Source organism: Cavia porcellus, unplaced genomic scaffold, assembly GCF_034190915.1.
Source record: "Cavia porcellus strain 051 isolate PalLab524CR breed Dunkin Hartley unplaced genomic scaffold, mCavPor4.1 scaffold_6, whole genome shotgun sequence".
NCBI lineage: Eukaryota > Metazoa > Chordata > Mammalia > Rodentia > Caviidae > Cavia > Cavia porcellus.
Window position 1 is genome coordinate 88,498,595 of NW_026947489.1, and position 16,282 is coordinate 88,514,876.

The 16,282-nt window shown below is 46.8% G+C and overlaps 1 protein-coding gene and 1 pseudogene across 1 annotated transcript in view; one reads left to right on the plus strand and one right to left on the minus strand.

Annotated features, from left to right (window-relative positions):
* The window catches only part of Ca10 (carbonic anhydrase 10), a 483,004-nt gene that overhangs the window by 440,857 nt on the left and 25,865 nt on the right, over positions 1–16,282 (plus strand). The window lies entirely within an intron of this gene.
* LOC111755975 (U2 spliceosomal RNA) lies at positions 13,210–13,384 on the minus strand (annotated as a pseudogene).

Below are 16,282 nucleotides of genomic sequence, written 5' to 3' on the forward strand. Positions count from 1 at the left end.
TCACAGAGTTGAAAACAAATTGCCAGCTAGCCCAGCAATTCCACAGTGAAAGAACTGGAAATAGATGCTTATGGTGGTCATGCACTGAGTCAACATGACTGGTGTTGGGATCTCTGCAGAGCGTTAGCACAGCAGACTTCTAATAACCTGAATAAGTCATAGAGACTGGCTTTGGGGTCTGTATCTGCCTGGTCCCTTGCCCCTTCCTCTCTAGCACAGATCCCTGTTCTATTTCCAGATACCCTACACTAAGCAGTGGGTCCCCATCCTTCCACTGACAACATTCCTGTCCTGGAAGCAGCCAACCATGGTCTAAATGCCCTGAAACTGTGAGCCAAATTAAACCTCTCCTTTTTAAATTGTGGGTGCCAGATACTGTGTCCCGGTAACTGGAAAGCTGACTAATACAGCTCTCAAGTATTTGCACATGTATGTTTGCACACTCCACTTTAACCCCTTCTAATCTTGTTTGTGCTGAAACACCTGATAACCAGCTGTTGCTGACTTACCATTAAGATTATACTAGCAACAGCCACAGTGCTTTGTGTGACTGTAAGGTACTGGTGCTTTAAAGCAGGGTGTTTTCATGAGAGGGTGTCTATGGGTGAATGCCATGCATGCATCTGAGGGAGAGAAAACTTCCCAGCTGCTGGTCCAAAGGACGAAAGCACCAAAGAGCCATGGATTCCATTCACATTCCTCCAGCCCCAGAGTAAGGAAGGTTGTATGTTAATTCCTCCTGCGAACACCACTGAGGGCTGTGCTGAAAAGCAGTAGCACCATCTCCTTAGCAGTGCACTCTGCAAAACCAGGTTTTTCCCTTTTTTCTCTCCTCACCTCCTTGGAGCTCATGTTCTATGAAGCAGCACGCAGCCTGCTGGAGCTGGTTCTCTGTGTTTATTTAAGGCAACCAAGGGCAAAAGGCTCCGTGCTCAGGATGAGAAAGGAGCCGTGTTAATTCCACGTTAATGACAGCAGAGCAATTTTCTTACAGGAAATAACTAGTTACCTTCATCATTTTAAGCAGTTATTAGCAGCAGTCCAAAAAGCACGGGCATGCTTATCACAAAACACGCACAAAGGAAATGAAGACATGAATAACGGGACCTTAAACAGACTTCTGGCATCTTCCTTCGGGGTGGTGTTAAATGGTATTAATCTTTTTAACTGACTTCAATTCGGAGACCGCAGCCATGTGATAAAGTGTGAGGGGACCTGCTGGAAATAGAGGTGGTCTCGCCAGATTTATCGCGCCAATTTACCAACAGCAAAAGCGTGCACCACTGCTGCGAGGAAGGCCATAGAAAAGAAAGAATGACAGGTAGAAATATGGGTTAATTAATAAAATGCAGATAATAGCATCTGCTCCAATACTAATACTTCTTCCAAGGCTGCTCTATATATGTCTCTGGGAAGAAAAAAGCTTTGATGTAGTGTTGGTTGCTTCATCCCTTCCCCTCCCCTCAGATAACGATCAGAGTTGGGAAATACATGAAACACAGGCGACTCCGTCCAGGCCACAGTCACGCAATAGAAAAGAAAAAGGAACCACAGAAGGATAAAGTGCTCGTTCTTCGAGGGTTGGTTACAGTTTTACGACGTCCCAAGTCATTTTTTTCCTAAGCACTAAGACTGTTTTTCTTTCCTCGGTGGTTGTGCTCTGTTGGAAGAAATCGACTTGAATGATCGGAGAGAATTATCCACACCAACACGCTCACTTGGTGTCCATGATGCACCAGAGACCGTGAAAGACCTGCTGAAATGGCTTCTCCAAGCCACAGTGTGGCCACCAAGCACCGCCTGTTTTCCTGAGGTGCTGTTCCTATAAGCAAATCACTGGAGTATGTGGCAGTAAAACCCTTAATAAAGGCCTGGAGGGGTACAGATTCATTTATGAAAATCACTGCCTGAAGGGTGAGGCTTGAACAGGTTTTGAAAGATGAGCAAGAGTTTTCCAGATGATCCCAGCATGAAGGACTTTTCAGCTAGAAAGGAAGGCACATTGAAAGTTTCAGATGTACAGACGACGGGGCCACCCAGGCAGCTGCTGTTGCTTGGTGCCTCTGGTGCACACAGGCCAGGCAGCAGAGGATGAGACTGCAGATCATCAAAGGCCCTGCAGGTCCTGGAAAGGAGCCAGGATGTTTCCCAGGGAGCATTGGGGCAGCACAGAAGGGTCCTAAATGGGGGAAGGAAATGCTTAGACTTTGCCACCACAGTGGCTGCTGTGGGCATCGGCTTGGGAAGACTTGAGATTGGAATCAGCAAGACGAGGGAGAAAGTTTTACAATGGGCCAGGTGAGGTTGGTGATGCCCTGAGCTAAGTCAACAGCACTGGGAATAAAGGCAGAGAGAGCTTCAGCCTCTGCTGGAAACATCACTGGAACCCACGGGGCTGAGGGAGGATGTGGACCCCACCAAGAAGGAAGGCAGGACACGTGTTTATAAATGCAACGCTGGAGGGTGCTGCTGGTCCGGAGGGACACGGAGGGAGGGGCAGGAGTGCAATGGAGTTCAGGGTGGCAGCCCAAGGAGCTGGGCTGGGATTTGGAGCACAAACCTCATCAGTCTCCCTTTCCCTAGACAAAGCTTTGCCACCATCAGCAGGGGGCTGCTGTGTGGGACTGCTCTGGGCTAGCAGGTTCTCTGCCACCTGGGTCAGTTAGGATCTTGCTTCCCTTCACTAAAGAGGGGAAATGGGGATTTACAAGGTCCAGGCTGGGATGAAGGCGTTTATTTTTTCATCACTGCTCAAGCCAGCTCTAAATCCCAAGCCCTAGAGAGCAGAGACAACCCCGTGCTGGCACCCACCCAATCCAACAGGCCCTGGGGCCGTGGCACTGTTCACCTCAGGGATACCAGAAGGAGGCATATCTTGTGTCTCAGCCCACGAAACAGAGGACGCCTGTGTCTCCGGCATGCCCAAGGCCATCCTCTGCATGACCTGAGTCGTACAGGTTCTTCCAAGGCTTCTGACCTACAGACCTCCTGGAAGTCCCTCCACCCCCACCCCAGAATGGAGCCAGATCTGAGGACCTACATCAGCTCAGCAGAGAGAAGGCGGGAAGAACAAGGGGCCTGGCCTGGTTCTCCTCGGTTCAGCTCCCCCGACAGAGCGGGGCATGCTCTTTTTCCACATTTCTGCAGCCCTTCCTGACTCACCAGGACAGTTCTAGAAATAAAGCAGGGAATCAAGGCTCACTTCCACTGTGGCTTCCACAAGAGCCAGACTCCAATATTAGGTTCCCAGCATTCAACTTATTTTTTTTTTAAATGAGATAATGGAGAAACAGCTTAAACTCCTTGAGCCTTGATACTCCCCTCTGTAAAACAGGGGACAATGAAAATACTATTTAGGAGATGGAAATTTTGAGTACCCAAATTTGATTACTGCACGTTGTATGCCTGTGATATATTAGAATACCAAACCCTCCAAACAGCCACCGATCATGTATCAGTTCAAACAAGCCTAACCTTCCAGGATATTCACTGGGAGGATCAAATAAGACAAAGTCTGTGAAATACCAAGTGTAACCCCTGACATAACGGCACAGAACCTGGTGAATGTTAGCTCTATGGGCACTGGCGTAAGCCAATAAACCCCCACCCAATATTAATTACATGACTAAATAATGGACAGCTAATGAAGCTTAGAGCTCCACTGTGGTCCTGTGTGCACTGTGCATTAAACCATCTTCCTGGTGGTGGTGGTGGTGGTGGCAATAGTGGTGTGGGGGAGGGGGAGAATAGGTGTGGGGAGGGGGGATGGGGTGTGGGGGAGGGGTATTTGTATTTGGAGGGAGAGGTAATAAGGACAGGGATGCAGAGTGTAACTTCAGATTCCCTGAGTGCCCCTTGCACATCCAACATAGTCCGGCTGTTTCTCACGCTTAAATTTATCTAGTCCTTAAACAACAATGGAAGCCAATGGTTTTGCCCCTACCCTAAAGGTGAAGAAGCTCGGGTTCTGAGAGGTTAACTCAGTGCCCTAAGCCACAGAGTTGCTAAGTGGGCGGGGTGGGGTTAGAGTTCTAACTCTTTCAGTTACTTAGAGGCTAAATTGCTGTAAGTGTATAAAAGTATGATTTAAGGCACTGTAAAAATCCAGGTTTTAGTAGAGGTACAAGAATTCAAAAAGAAAACAAGAGTAGATTCCACAGAGAAATCTAGAGCCAGCTAGGGAGGAGGGCGATTTAACCAGAGGTTTTCAAATGGCAGCCATCGCCACCTAAAAAGAAATGGCTATGCCCAGTGGAGACGAACAATCTGGGCAAAGGCCACAGTATGGGAATCGGTGAGCCACAGGGAGCCCCTTAATGCCAGAGTGCATGTTCCAGAGGAGACTGGAGCTGCTGCGTGGGGCCACAGGGATCTGGAGGCCCACCCTTGGGTGGGGAGGCCTGGAGGTAGAGGACGTTAGCAGCTGGGAAACAACAAGAGGTTGGCCCTGCAGGGAGGGGTCATTGTGTCCGTGGTCTGTGCCCCAGAGGGACAGAACCTGAGATTCACTGCTGACCCAAACCCCTGCCCAGGCAGCTGTCTGCCACCTCAGAGCACAGGGTCCCTGGCAGAGGAAGCTGTGACTGAGGGCTAAGGAGAGGGGCGTTGTGAAGAATGGGCCCTTGTGCCTTTTTCCTCACAGGTGAAGCTGAGTAAATCCCTCTAGTGCAAGCGGCCTCACTGCACAGGGTGAACTTTAGCCAGCCCCCAAAGGCTGGTGGACAACCCCAAGTCCATCTGTATGCCCAACATAACCGGGACCACGTTGCTCACTGGTTAACACTTTCCCTTTGGTGTCGAGCACAAGCCCTATAACTCTGACTCAGACATGGTGTTTCACATTCCTGAGCTTCAGTTTCCTAATCTGAATCTGGAGGTGAAATTTGAAGGTTCTCATACATGAGGTTTTTGACATTAAATGAGATCATGCCTATGAACCGGTCTGTACAGTCCTGGCTCACACAGCAGGCTCGATAATGTTTACTAGCAGTGGCATTGGTGTTACTCCCCATATGGAACACTTGGATATGGTGTGGACGGGGCAGAGCGGGCTGGAGAAAGATAGCTGGAATGGAGATCACTGGACCTATCTACCAGTGTCCAACCAGGGAAGATGACTCCCCCAGGATCGTACCGGAGTTGGTGTCCCTGAGTTGCAGGAAGGCTCAGGGAAGCTCTGAGCAACATTCAGAAAGCAAGAGGTGCTCCCGTGGCCTGGGGAAGACCAGGTTTGACCCATGAGTCAGACTTCCAACTGCCTGTGACAACCAAGCCATCCCATCTCAGCAGCTCCCATTTCCACCTCTCTTAAATGGAAGCAGTAATCCCTGCCTGCCCATCTGATGTGACAGCCGACATCCGTAAGGCATCCAGGGCCCACAAGCACATGGAAAACTCTCAGTAAATGGTAGCTACTAGAGTTTTTCTAAATCGAAGGTCAAGCAAGGCAGCGTGGGTGATGCAAGGAAGGAGGAGACACCAGATGGAAGAAGTCACATAACAGAATACTAGCGATGGCAAATAACTGTTTGGGAGCAAGAGACCTGGGTTCAAGTCTCAGATGTATTGCAGCTAAGTGAACTTAGGGCCCACAGTTTCTCCTGTCTGAAAGAAGGTTTCAAAGCTTCCTGGCCTGATTCACAGTAAGAATTGCATGGGTCTGAGGAGGAAGCAGATATGAAGATGAATCATAGATTTTAAAGCTCTGTCTGCATGAATTGGTTTTCTCCCTTCTAGAGCCTGGAATAGCTTGAGGCAAAGACTGGTCTGCACCTTGGAAGTCCCTGGCTCAGGGCCCAGCCCAGAAGGAACGCTTCCCCTCTGTGAATGGGAACCACATTGCCCCTCTCACCGAGGGAATGTTCCAGGCTCTGGCTTTACAAGGGACCAAAAACTTCCTCCTCCTCTACTTCCTTCTCCTCCTCTTTTTCCTCCTCCTCCTCCTCCTCCTCCTCCTCCTCCTCCTCCTCCTCCTCCTCCTCTTTCTCCTCTTTCCCACCCAGCTAACCCAGATCTATTGGAAACAACATTTGCTCTGGCAAATGACAGAGCTCCTGGATGGAGCCATGACATTTGGCGCCAACCCTTTGCTGAATGGTTAGACCTGGGTTCCAGGGACAATGAGGAAAGAATGAAAAATTGTGATCTGCCCTTGAGAGATTAGGCCCAGTGGTTTCCAAGGAAAGTCACAGTGTTGTCACATGCTCAGCGATAGCTTGGAATGGATATTAAAGTCTTAATATAGACTGCCCACACTCCTGTTCCCAAGCACTGTCAGCAGTGCTCTCTCTGTTCCCCTCCCAGAGTGTATTTTGGGAACCCGGGACAAGGGCACCATCTGGGCTTCCCTGCAGCACGCTGAGAGTAATGTGGCTTTCCTGCCTTCTGGCTCCCTTCCCCACTGCCAGCCTCCACTCGCCTCTCGGTAACAGGACCAAAGGATCCTTCTGTAGCACAGAATCCACTAGGAGATGCAGGAGTGAACCACATCCTGCACAGAACTGGCACCAAGTGGTCATCAGGCCACGCAGCGGGAGCAGCAGGAAGGATGCCGCAAACCAAGGTCACTTCTGCTTAACACCAAGGCCCTTCCACCTTTGTGAACATGCATAGCGCAGCTGTGTGTCACAAGGCCAGCATCACTCCTGCAACTGGCAGCAGGAAAACTGACTTTCTTAGCCCTGGCTCTCAAACTAGGCAACACCATCACCACCACCACCACCATCTCACACACACACACACACACACACACACACACACACACACACACACACATGCACACCCACACAGGCTGTTTAAATGTGTGGGAGTCATCTGGGATTATCATCATGACAGGAGAGTTCCTGGGAACACCTAGTGGCAGGGCCAGGATAGTCTAAAGGCCTAACAATCCAGAGACTGCCATCGGTCTCTTGCAGTGGAAAGTTGTCCAGACCAACTGACCATAGCTTCCGGTTAAAAAAACATAGACTGACAAGTAGGAGAAGGCCAGGTTCCAAGACTATTAACTGGCCCTATACATCCACTCATTGAAATTCATAATCCTTCCCTCTGGGTGGTCCCCTCCCTCCTGTGGACCGATCCCGTGGTCCTCTGGCATTTGGCTTCATTGCAAATTGCACTAACAACCCAGAATCAATATGGCTCTCCCTGGATCCTTCTAATTCATCTCTGAGTTGTTGCTCTTGTACTTTTCTACCTAAGTGTGAGGATTTTCTTAGTATTTTTTGCCACTTATTTTCCAATAATTGGATGACCTGTGTCTTATTTCTTGGAGGAAGCTAATACTTTGCTGTGAATGCCAAAAGTTGTTTTGTACTCATTACTCATCTTTTATAATCTTCTTAAATTCATTTCCAGGGCTTTCAGAAGCCTGTTTGGGGTCTCCCTGAAATCTGCCCTGATATGTGGGCAGATTATTAAAAAAAATCACTGAGTAGTTTGTGATGCTTTTTATGGTGTAAATACTTAGGCAGGCACTTGAATTATTTTTAACTTGTCAAGTACTGGAGCATGAGATATGTTTTGCAACTTGGGCATTTTAATTATGGGTTTGCAATGCTGGCTTCTCTAAGATCCCGGGCAGGATCTGGAAGAGCAAGAATAAGGGGACACTGACAGAAGGTGAGGTCAGAGTCCTAGAAATGCTGGGCACCGTGGTGAGAAAACATTAAGGGAATCACTTCTCCCGACACCTGGTGATTCAGTGACCTGAGCCAAAACCAAATCTGATGTCCTCACCATTGTCTGGGTCCCCATACACCCCCCCCTTCTCTGTCTTCAAAGTCTTAATGGCTTTCTACTGTTCTTAAATTAAGGGTGATATTCTCGCCAAGGTCTCCAAGAGCAGGCATGGTCTCTGGTCCCTTTTCCTCCTACCTCAAGTCCCCTACCTTCTGGTCTCTAACCTTTTCCTTTTACACCTGGTCCTCTGCGATTCCACAGGACCTTTGCACAAGGGAGGCCCTCTGCCTCTCTGATCTTTCCTCTTCCCATCTCTGCAGGTCCAGGACATTGCCTGGCACATGGAAAACACAAACAAGTCTGTGCTGGAAGAATAACTCATGAGGCCCTGAGTGACAGATCGCAGGTTTACAATAGTCTGGTTTTTTACTTCTGGTTTGGTTTGACCTAATTGTCATCAGATGGAGAAACCAGAGGCCACACAAGCCAGCAGGTGGCCCATGCCTACTCCTGACCTGTGTCGCGGTATTTCTTCACTGCTTTGCTTTCTTTTCTTTTATGCCACCAGCCCGGCCCATCGTGGTCCAGGCACAGCCCAGGCACAAACACGCTGCAGGTTGAACCTGTGGTTTAAGAATCTGGTTCAATTCAGTGCAATTTAATTTACTTGGAGGCAAGCTTGAAGGCACCAGCCTGTTCTTTCCACAAGGGTTTGCTTATTTTTTTAGGAAAATCACGAAACTTTGTTCTGAAAAGCCCCATGTTTTCCAGATGAAGATCCCAAGGTCTAAAGGGCACAGTAGCTCACCCACTCCAGCCAATTACTTAATGACAGACTTGTCACCTAAAACCCCAGGCCTGTGACTCCCAGCTCTGCACCCTTTCTACGCCCATTCTGGGGGCAACCCCCACGCAAGAGGCTTGCATGTGTTTAACTGCTTTCAAACCAACTAGCACACGTTTCTCACTGTTAGGCACTGCACTTCATGCAATTAGTGTGCACAAAATCATGCCCAGTTGTATGGCTGTTTTATCCAAATTGCTCTGCTGCTTGATTTACAAGAGAAAAGAATCCCTCGTCTCTTGTCTGACAGACACTGTATTTCCATTCCTCATTAATGTGGCAGTTAGGACAGGAGTCATTGAAAGTGACTTTTCAAAATGAACCAGGACTGGGCTGGGGGCTCTGGCAAGCAGCAGCTGAGGCTTGAACCTTTCCTTCCTCTGTGGTGGGTCCAAGAACACAGCATAACGAGGCATAGCCCCCTCAGTCGCACCTTCAGTGGGCACCAACTAGACTCATCACCCGAAGTGTTTAACAACCCCCACTTCTTCCTGATTTAGCCACATCCTAGCAAAGCCTGGCTCTTGTGGGTAACCACAGGAGGACCAAGCCTGACACCACAGTCCCCTGAGATGACATCTGTCCTGCACTCAGGGCTTCGCATTGCTGAGATCAGCTTGCCTCAGGCTCCCATGGATGTGCTTGGGACTGGGTTGTCCTGTGGTCACCTGGAAGCCACCTTCCTTACTTGCTCCCAGAGTTCAAATCTCAAGCAATTGGTTGGAGCTCAGTATTATTTATTTCTAGAGAAATTCAAAACTGAGGTTATTTTAACCTAGGGAATAAGAAAGAAGTAACTTATTAACAATTTTTACTGTGTCTAAGAAATGGAAAAATCACCCATGACAACAGTTAGGAGAGCAAACTTGTTAAATCCAGGTTCTTCCACAGAAGTGAGAAATAACTCCACTAAAACAGTGCTGATTAGGTACAGCTGTGACTAAATATAAGCACCATTATTGAGATATTCAAAGTTTGGTTTTTTCTACTTCATTCAACCAGGGTGCTAAATTTTATTGGAAAAGTTCTCCAAAATTCATCTCTTTAATTCCTGATGCTACCTCTTCCTTAATTACAACAAATTATTTTCACTGTTGCCTAAGTTACTTTTCCACCACTAGAACACAATCCCTTACACCCACAGCTTGAAGGAGAAAGTGTATTTTGGCTCACGGTTTCAGGCCAAGGCTGGCCTGACTCCAAGGCTGAAACAATATGGCAGAAAGGCATGGAGAAGACAGAGGTGCTCAACTCACAGCAGCCAGGAAGTGGGGAGAAGCCAGGGACAGGAATATACCTTCCAGGTCAAATCCCAGTGACCCATCTCCAACTGAGCCCCACTTCCTGACACCACATTCAGCTATGAACTAATCAGTGGATACATTCACCGATGAGCAGGGCACCCCATGCCCAACTGCCTGCCATCCACATAAAAATGTGAAGGCACATTTTATATCTAAACCGTAAAAATTACAATGTTGTTTTCCATTAACTAGTATTAGTTTAAGCTTTTTGAATCTATAATGATAAGAGACATTGGTTTATCTGACCCTTAAAAGTCTCCTGGAATTTGTCTGACAACTGATCTTGGCCTAGACTTTTTTTCCTGAATATGTGTTTACAGATAAAAGAAGTAGCAAAATGATTCTTGCCTTAAGTCAAATGAGCTACATAATATTGGACCTCTACAACAGCTAAAGCAAAGAGGGCCTTCACTAATATTATTTATTTGTGCTCTGAAGTTAATGCTTTGCTGACCGCCTGTTAAATATGACCTGGCTGTGTCAGTCGAGTGGTGCTCATTGAGGAGCCACATTTTGAGAGGAATGGTAATGATCACAAGAGAGGCAGAGCACAGAGACGAAGTGTCCAATATATCTACTGTTTTCACAATGCAAGCTGCAGGCAAAAGAGACTGGTAAAATCTTCTTAGTAGTTAGAGACAATCAGATAAAGTAAGAAACAAAAATGAATAATCTATGAACATTTTCCACAAGAAAGAGAGTCCAAGAGTTTTAATGGCCTAGCTCTGTTTTTCTCTATGGAATTTAGGAGTCCATTCTCCATTCCAGCCTCACAGTTCCCTTATCTGAACCTCAGCAGCCAGATATTCCTAAGAATAATCGTCACGGCTCCCCATTTAATGTTTGCTTCCTGCCAGAGTCTGCAGTCGAAGCCTGCTTTATCTCACTCCTACACCTAAGCTCATTTCCATGTTTTAGCTCACTGAACCACCCCAGCTATTTTTGAGCAAGGATACTGTAATCACAACTTTGCACATGAAGAAACTGAGGTTCAAAGAGACTAAATAACCCAGGACTTGAACCCAAGATGGTAGACTCCAGAGCCAAAGGAGTATGTTCATCCATGCCTCACGTGGGAGGCCAGGGTGCAAACAGGTGAATGCAGGGAAAACCAGCATGAGTGGGGAGGTAGGGATAAGTTCTCTGTCTGTGAGAAGAGCAGGAACTAAAATCAACTGAGGTTCAAAAATTACCCACAGATCCCATCACTGAAGTCGCTTCCAGAAGGATCTATACTTTATTACAGGCAGCACTGCCAGCTTTAGCTTTCAGAGCTTTATTAATGAGAGGTAGAAAGGAAACAGATGCTTTGGGAGAGATCACAGAAGGAACACTGGGCCCGTAGAAGAATGTTTCTGAACATTTCAGGAGAAAAAATAACACCAAAGGAGCATCTTGGTGCTTCCCATCCATCATCATGTACTCTGCTTGTTCACTTAGACCCTGCCTCGTTCCTGAAAGACTGGGTCATTGATTATCTTACTCCATTCTCAAGACAACCCTCAGATCCTGTCATGTGTTACAAATGCAGACACTGAGGAACAGGGGGACAAGCCACAGGCCTGAGGGTACCCCGACAGCAGAGGTGCCTGAACAGGTCAGAGCCTCGTTCTCCCCCCACATCATTCTGCACCCAAACACACTGCTCTACAGTTCAACTCGGGAAAATGTACTGCACCTCAAAATCCAAGTTCTGTTTCCTGCCAAGGGCGAAGGGAAACACGCTTCATTTCAGTTTTCTAGGTTGCTGTGATAACGGGACCACATTTGTGGTGGGCATTCTGCTTTATTTTTATTGACAGTTGCATTCTATGTCTTAAAATGCAGGGCTTCAGTGTCACCAGGCAGACCAGTGATAATTGCCAAACCTTAGGGTGAGAATGTGGCGGTTGGTAAATATCAAACTGTGTTTTTCTCCACAGGCTGTGTGTGCTCTTACACATAAAGACAAACTTGTTAATGACTTTCTATAAATAAGCTCTAGCTTATAATTGTTGTTCCAGCAAAAGCTGCTGAAATTTCATCTCCCCTCAAGTATACGACACCTTCCCTTCTCTCTCTGCTTATGCAAAAGGGGAGTACTCAGGAGTCCTCTCTCCATTTAGCCATGTGAGCTCCAAAGGGTTGCTTAAGCTCTCTGTGCCTTCATTACACCCTCTGTCAATTTCAGGAACAAAGTCATGGAAATGAGCTCCCCAAAGAAGGAATATATAGTACTCATCTCAGGACTCCTAGGGTTCAGCATAGGCTTTACCAAAGTAAACCCATGTGCTGATTATGGCTTGAAAGGTTTAAAGCACAGGAAATGTGGCACTGGGCATCGTGATCTTGTCAAAGGGAAGGAGAGGTTAATGCTTAGGCTCTCTTCCCAGGGATCTTCCTCCTCCGTGGAATACTCACTTGGAAGTGCATGCCTTTATTCATCCTTCAGACTAAAACTAGCAAGGGTCCACAGGCCATAGCCACAGACCCGATCTGGCCCTGCAGTGTGTTCTAAATAAAACTTTACTGGGACCCAGCCATACCCATCTTAATCTGTTTTCTCCAGGGTTGCCTCCATGCTACAGAAGTAGAGTAGCAGTCCCCTTGGATGAACATATTCAGACCATCTGACTCTTTATAAAAACTGCTAAACTCTGAATTACAATCTGAGCCACTCAGGGGTGCAATGTATTTCTCTTCCAAAATTCTCACCTCACTCAGGGCCTGGAACATAAGGGGTTCCCCTGCTGCAACTCAGCCAAGTCTCCAGAGGACAGACCCAACCTGAAGGCAGGAGCCTGAAAGACCAAGATCCACATACCTGACCCCGATTTCTACAGAAGCTGAAAGCTCTATTATCGATTGATAGTATAAGTAAACAAGTATAGTAAGAGCTAATTCTCGAGGGCTTACTACAGGGTGGGTCAGCATATATGGTGAATAGTTAAATCAAAGTTTATTATAGTAAAAAGCACACTGACATTAATCTTCCTCACAATACTTTCCCTCACATTGAACACACTTTTTCCGTCCTTCTTGCCACTTTCGGAGCAGCTCTAGAAGTCTTCTTTCGTGAGTGTCTTTATTTGGTGTGATCAAAACTACAGCAAATACAGCTGCCGAGTGCCACCCAACGGAAAGACGGGCTCACAGAAACCTTACGTGGGTCCTCCTCCACCTTATTCACTAGATCTGTCGTGGTGCACTTTCTGGATTTTTTCCAAAGTCCAAATGACCATAAATGGTCAACATTTTGAACTGACTCAGGACATTGAGGCAGCCATGACAGCACAACTAAAGACAGTCATGAAAGAGGACTTCCTGAGCTACTTCAGAAATCAGCAAGAACAACGGGATTAAGTGTGTCTGTGGCGAGGAGGGCTATTTTAAGGGGGTGAAAGGTAATGCATCTTTTACTGCAATGTCTTTAAATATTCACTGTACACATGCCAGACCCTCAGCCACATGTTAAATATACAGTATCCTATCCCAAAAAATCCTCATCACAGTTCTATTAAACTGATAAAAACAGATATTACACTCGCTCTTAGCCCAGAGGCCGAGAAGCGATCATCATGGTACTGGCCTTATTCACAGGCGAGAGGCTGGGTTGCCCAAGGGTGCTCTTACTTGATGCTGGCATTCATATAGCTCTCCTGTGACAGTGAGTGTCTGTCTTAGTTCCCATTAGAGACACTTTTCTAGATTTCTTACTGCTTTTTATGGGCTCAGCCAAGAACCTCACTCCCCCATCCCTAGGAATATCATGTCTCATTATACAAATGCAACCTGCTGTGCACAGTAGACCTGAGAACACAGCCAGCTGCTTGTCCAGGCTGCAAGAACTGGGGGAGCAGCCCCTGATGTGCATTGCTGAGTCACCTCACCCCTGCAAAGGGAAACTGCTTGAGACCCAGACAGCAGAGGCTGCTTCCAGCTGAACCAATGACAAGGACACTTCACTGCTGACTTGGAAACTTGCTGCCAGCAGGTCTGACAGCTCAGCCAAGATAAATAGTCATCGACCAGCTTGAAAGTTGAGTTTCTTGTCTCCAAAAACTAAATGGTTTTCAGCTTCCTTGTGTCAATTATGGGGCATAGAAGAAAGTTTGCCTTCAGTCCTAAGAGAATTTGGGAACATGAGTGCAGTTTTCCATCAGCCTGATGGCAAACCAGGCCTTCCTACCTGGTCTGTCAGGTTGTCTGTGGTCTGTTCCTGCCCTTCTATCCAGTTTTTCTCATAAGCACTTAGCGAATAGATGGATGCAAGGATGGATAGACACATCATCATGGGTGGGACATAGTCCTTCTCTGGTCCTCAGTTTCTTCATTGTAAAAAGTGGTCTGGCCTTGGCTTTCTAAAGCCCCATCCAGGTCTAAGACTCTTTGGCATTTGGAATCTTATCCATTTAGCAAATCCTGGGCAACCTCTCCTCTGAGCTAAATTCTATAACAAACACCAGAGATAGAATGAAGAATAATATTTATGCCCTTGAGATATTTGCCCAAAAGTAGAGATAGACCCAAAGAAAATAGTTGCAAAATAACATGGAACTCTGTAATCATAGAAACTATGCACAAGTCCAGCCCTAGCACTTCCCTGAATGAAATATTCCTCAGACCGTGGACTTTTTTGAGGATTAAATGAAGTACTGTTACCACCACCATCATCTCTGGTACAAAGAAGAGCTCAGCAAATGTTGGGATAACATCAACAAATGATGACAGTGACAGACTTTGACAGTGATAATGGTTCCCGTGTGACTGTATCCATTTCTATGGCTGACATCTGTTCAGATCACCAGGTGTCATTTTAGTTGTAAAATGTTTTGAACTTTGATCAGTCATGATTATTCAGAGAAATAGAAACTGCAGGATACGTTCAGAGATATATATGACACTTATTGGGGGCATCACCTCACAATATTATGGAAGGTAGGAAATGTCACCACCTAGTGACCATAAGCTAGAGCACCAAGAACCCTGCTACTATGGCTCTCTGACCAAGACCAAAATCCTGAGGCCTTTGGATACCTAGGCAGTGCTAGCTGCTATAAGTTCTGTGGCCTTAAGTTTGGAGGCCCAGGAGCAAGGAGCTGCACAATTCAAGAGCAGGAAAACTTGGTTGTTCTGGTCTAAAAAAAAAATGAATCTGTGCTCCCTTGGTCTTGATCTGCAGACTACATGGTGCCTGCCCACATTAACAAGGTAGATTCTCTTTGTGGTCTACTTTTACAAATACTAATCTCTTCCGGAAACACCCTGGCAGACACACCCAGAAATAAGGTTTACCAGCTGTCTGGGCGGTCCATAGCCCAGTCAAGTCGACATATCACATCAGCCGTCACAAACTTCCCTCCCAGATGAGGGCACCATGGGAACACAGAGAGGCATGGTACCCAACGCCAGTGATTCACAGGGGTGTCTTGGAGTTGAGGCCAAAGCTGATTTGCAAGGTAAAGAGGAGTAGGCAAGGCCATCTCTGTCTCCACTTTGTCCTTCACAGTGGCCAAAGAGATTTTTCAAAACTGCGCATAAGATCAATTGATTCACTCCACAATACCAGCGACTTCCTGTTGCACTTGGAATAAAATCATATATCCTATGACTGCTTGCTTCGCCTCAGGCTCTGCACACGGGCTGTCACCTCCCTGCCCTCCCTCCACACCTAGCTCCTCTTCATCATCGGAACTCAGCTCAAGTCACCTCTCCGGAGAGGCCCTCACCAACTACATCCCTGGATGCTTCTCCCATTTCTGCACACAAATGCTTCATTCCCTCCTCTGCTGCCTTTCTCTTGGAAGCTAGAATCTTGTTTTGTTTCCTTCAAAGCACCTGCCAGTATCTGAAACTGTCGCTGGCTAGCCGCTTCTTGCTTCAGTAAAAATAGAAATTAAAAAAAGAAAACTAAGCACAAACTTTCTTAAAAGCCTTAATTAGAAAGGTAGAGGGAAGATAGGGAAAGATTCTAGCTTAGGTAGCTGCTGCAATGGTTCAGCTAAAAAGCAAGACAGCTCTTAAAGATTATATGCTGGGTGGTGTCCAGTTGGCGGCTACCTCAGGCCTGGTGTCACGGTTCTGGAATCTTTATGGCTGAGAGATGGTTTCATTCCCAGGAAATGATGTCCCTGTCTGGGATGGTCTCAGATATGTGAGGCTCTGTTACTCCTGGAAGCCAGGTGAGTACAAGTTTAGGACAGTGACCGGAGGCTTCTGCTTGTAGCTGAACGACCCTGTAAACCTCTTATCTTGGCATCCTCAGCCTTATAGAGAGGTGATATTATGTAAAATTAGGACTAATCAACCCTGTCTGGGCAGCTGCCTAAATGATCAACATATCCCTTTGCAGACCTGATGATAAGGTTTGTGTCTAGGCCTCATGTGGTCATAAGTGGGACTTTTTCAGAGGTGGCTGGATCTAGAGTGTCTGATCCTGGACTTAAGGGTGTGTCGCTATGGGATCAATCCA